We start from the raw sequence: 4,175 nt of genomic DNA, 5'->3' as shown, positions 1-4,175 counted from the left end.
AGCACATATCCTTGCGGAAGCTTACAGTCCTTCTCAGCAACGGAGGAGTGATTGCTGTTCCTCGCCACTTCCACTCGTCGAGCTTCGTTGTCTGGCGGATTCTGTCAGTTGGGCGACTTTCTTGCGTCATTTCTCGAAATGGCAACAGTCGTTTATCTTTCCTATCGGGCTTTTTGATTTGTCCTGTACCTCATTTTCACTTGCCGAATATATTCCTAAAAGTCTATTGCCAGAGGTTTCACAATGTTAACACTCTTTGCAAGCGTAGTTCAACACCTTGTATCACAATAATTGTGACATTAATTATTAATTTATGGAGGGGAAGAACAATTGTTGAGATGTTACATGATGATCATCCATGTCTCTGAACGTGGTATGACTTCACATTTTTCTCTTTTTTCACTGTCTTGCACATCTTACAGTGTGCACTTATTAATGACTAATGGATTTTCTCTTTGTTAAGCTATGTGGCAAATATGTTATTGATCGCTTGGGTGTACAAACTTTGTTGAGATGTAAGTCGCGTTGGTATTTTCTTTGACTCCCATTTTCTAATGGCGTTTTAATGAATTATCCAGATGCTTTGCCCATTCGTCTTCTATTCGATTTCACGTTGCCAGACATGATGAGACTGGAATAGGCTGTAAATATAGTGCACAAAGCTGATTTACTTTGTTCATTTTTGTTGTTTTCCATTGGTTATAAATTACACTAACTGCTATCCAATAACATATTTTTTTTATTCTAAAGTCGTTAAATCGAACAACTACATACATGTGTAACTTTGGACTGATCAAGGCCACATAGAACACGAGAGCGAGAAATCCATGTGCATCGATGCTTCAAGGGCTTAAGGTCATTTCGACTTAAATTGTATGACTTATGTTGATCGACAGAGGTGTTTCGATCCATCTTGTAAAGTTATTTATGTTTTGTCTGTTGTCATTTGTTCTTCAGATTGAAAGAACACATGTCCAGACCTTGTGTTTGTGCGGAGCTCAGACAAAGATACGAATACTTTTTATTTATATTCCTAATAGTGTACCCAGGGCCGCGCCAAGCTGAGGGGAGCGCCAGAGGCCCATAAGTTAGAAATCTGTAAACGGAGTGTATTTTTTTTCCCTATTAAATGTACAGTTCTGTCTATTCCTTATAATACATTAATGCATGCTGCACTACTACTACTACTACTACTACTACTACTGAATTACAATATTTCTACTTTGTATTACAGTGATTTCTAACCGAATACAGTACTATTATCTGTTACTTACAATGATTGGGCACATAGCCCTACTGGGCTAATACCAGCATGTTACCGCTCCTGTCATACAAGAAGAGGGGCTTCTGCTATCCGAAACTACAGCCTTAAGTTTATCAAGTGCTTTCCACTACTGCATCAGCACATAAGCGGGCATCGTGTTTTCTGTGAGTCTGACACAGCTTCTCATAAGAAGCTACTTATCTTAAGTCGCCTCTGTCCTCTTTAATTTAAACTCGTTAATTTTGTGCATATTTGTTTGTTTATCAAGCACAGTTCCGCGTTTATTAACTGTCTAGAGTGCATTTTCGCTATCTTTGGCATAGATAGACTCTGTGATTGCTTTCTTCATATGTGGGCTGAGTTTGTGACCCTCCGTTCACAGCTCCACGCGGTGTTGGTTTCGATCACACAGCTTGAGGCTGCTGCCAATGGGCATCACTGCGGAGGACCGGATGTGGAGATCCGAGGGACATCCAGTACATCCCATGTGCCCCCGACCGGTCTGCTACTGTGTCCGCCAAGGTTCTGCCCGCGCTGAGGTTGACCCCACACCCGTAGTCGAGTGGGAGGCCGGCCGGTGTGGCCGAGCGGTTCTAGGCGCTTCAGTCTGGAACCACGCGACCGCTACGGTTGCAGGTTCGAATCCTGCCTCGGGCATGGATGTGTGTGATGTCCTTAGGTTAGTTAGGTTTAAGTAGTTCTAAGTTCTAGGGGACTGATGACCTCCGATGTTAAGTCCAATAGTGCTCAGAGCCATTTGAACGGTTTTTCGAGTGGGAGGTCGTTCCATGGTGTGCAGGCAACAAAAGAGTCTCCGAAGGATTGATCAGAGGGCCTCCCCAGATTGTATCACGAACAGGTTTTGATCGCTGCCTATGGCTAAGTCCCTATCCCAGATATAGTCGCTCGCACTGGCTCAGAGGAAGCCTCTCGGTCCATAAGATTTTCGGACCCGTTCACAGAAGATGGGTTTACTGGTAGTTGGGAGATCCACTGCTAGGCGCGTAATCAGGCCCCCTTAGAGACATGGCTGTCAAAGACTACTGCCTGATTTCGGACTATTTGCTCTACTAAATTCACCGCCGATCACGCTCTCCCGCTCCGACTTTGGGCTAAGGGGCTCGCTAGTATTTTCGGACCCACACGAAATGGCCGACTGCTTAATATTAGCGACGTCTATTATTGGCGATTGAACTACAGAACCATACATAATCTCGCTATGAGCGCAGTTGCTTAGCTTTGTCGTGCTGGATCCTTCTACCTTGGTATTGCTGCCGATGTTGCAGTTGAAGCCGACGCTGAAGATCTCGTAGGCCCTGCTGTGGTACTGTAACCGCCGCTGCGCGATGAATCGCCGTTGAAGATGCCGCTGCTGGCTGGAACCACGTGCCTTCGATGTCGCCTCTTCCTCCGCGCTACTTTTTTTATCGCTCCTAACCACTGCTAAAACTCGGTGCACACAACTGTTGCAAAATTCGTAGCTCAGAGCCCCCATGCAAACTGCCTAAACTGCCACAGACTTGGGACCTAGGTCACAGAATGTCGTTAGCTGTGAGAATTACAATTGCAATTTCACAACTATTAAAGAAACCTAATATTCAGACCTGAACCGATCTCACATTTCACTTTTGCGAGAGGTCCTGCCTATCGAAGCTCAGATAATACTTTTTGAAACACTTTGCAGAATTCAAATCCAATACTAAACTTCCCAGAGTTCGTATTCCGCAACTAACACTTCCCAAAATCCAATCCTGTTCCAACACTTTGCAAGATTCTTGTCGCTCAACTAACACTTTCAAGTTCCTATCCCGGACGAGCCCCCAACTGCGAGATAACATCCCAAAGATGTTCGGGCTCACATGCGGTTCCTCTTCGTCGAAATGTCTTGGCTCAAACTCGTCTAGGGGCTGAATCGCATGTGTCGCATTACACGCCCTAAATTGGACACTTGTGACCCTTTGGTTAAATTGTCTGGCTGATGGCAAGTTTGCCAACGGCCTTACCGCAGTGGTAACGCCGGTCCCCGTCTGATCACCGAAGTTAAGTATTGCCGGGCTGGGCTAGCACTTGGACGGGTGACCATTCGGTCTGCCGAGCGCTGTTGGCAATCGGGGCGCACACAACCCTTGTGAAGCAAACTGAGGAGCTACCTGATTGAGAAGTGGCTCCGGTCTCGGAAACTGACATACGGCCGGGAGAGCGGTGTGCTGATCACATACCCCTCCATATCCGCAACCAGTGACACCTATAGGCTGGGGATGATACGGGGGCCGGTCGGTACCGTTGGGCCTTCATGACCTGCTCGGGAGGAGTTTTGAAGGCAAGTTTGCGAAATACGAAGTTAACATAACATATAATAACAGAAATAATAATATCGGTAACTAAATTAACTACCCATGAATGATGTAGACCACACAGTTGCTATTTGGTTACAATAATGCCGGCCGGAGTGGCCGAGCGGTTCTAGGTGCTACAGTCTGGAACCGTGCGACCGCTACGGTCGCAGGTTCGAATCCTGCCTCTGGCATGGATGTGTGTGATGTCCTTAGGTTAATTAGGTTTAAGTAGTTCTAAGTTCTAGGGGACTGATGACCTCAGAAGTTAAGTCCCATAGTGCTTAGAGCCATTTGAACCATTTTTTTTGTTACAATAATGTTTATTCAGAAAGCAAACTAATAGCGAAAGTGGTCGTATTTAGAATTAATATTACACTCGAGGGCTTATCCATTTGACACAGTACGGTCATTCACAATCTCATAGTGAGTTATAAGTTCGATATTCCACCTCATTAACTATGCGAATAGTTAAGTCCCATCATACCACACAATGCGAAGTTTTCTAAGTCGTTTCACTTCCTAGCTACCTAAAGACCGACTGTCCGCTTTCACGTCTCAACCCGAACTGTACCCTT

The 4,175-nt window shown here is 45.3% G+C and overlaps 1 pseudogene; it reads left to right on the top strand.

The window, feature by feature from the left end:
* The first annotated feature begins 3,253 nt into the window (after positions 1–3,253).
* LOC126185960 (5S ribosomal RNA) lies at positions 3,254–3,371 on the top strand (annotated as a pseudogene).
* Positions 3,372–4,175: the final 804 nt, after the last annotated feature.

This window comes from Schistocerca cancellata, chromosome 4, assembly GCF_023864275.1.
Source record: "Schistocerca cancellata isolate TAMUIC-IGC-003103 chromosome 4, iqSchCanc2.1, whole genome shotgun sequence".
NCBI lineage: Eukaryota > Metazoa > Arthropoda > Insecta > Orthoptera > Acrididae > Schistocerca > Schistocerca cancellata.
Note: the sequence above shows the minus strand (reverse complement) of the source record. Positions and strands in the feature narration are given on the sequence as shown.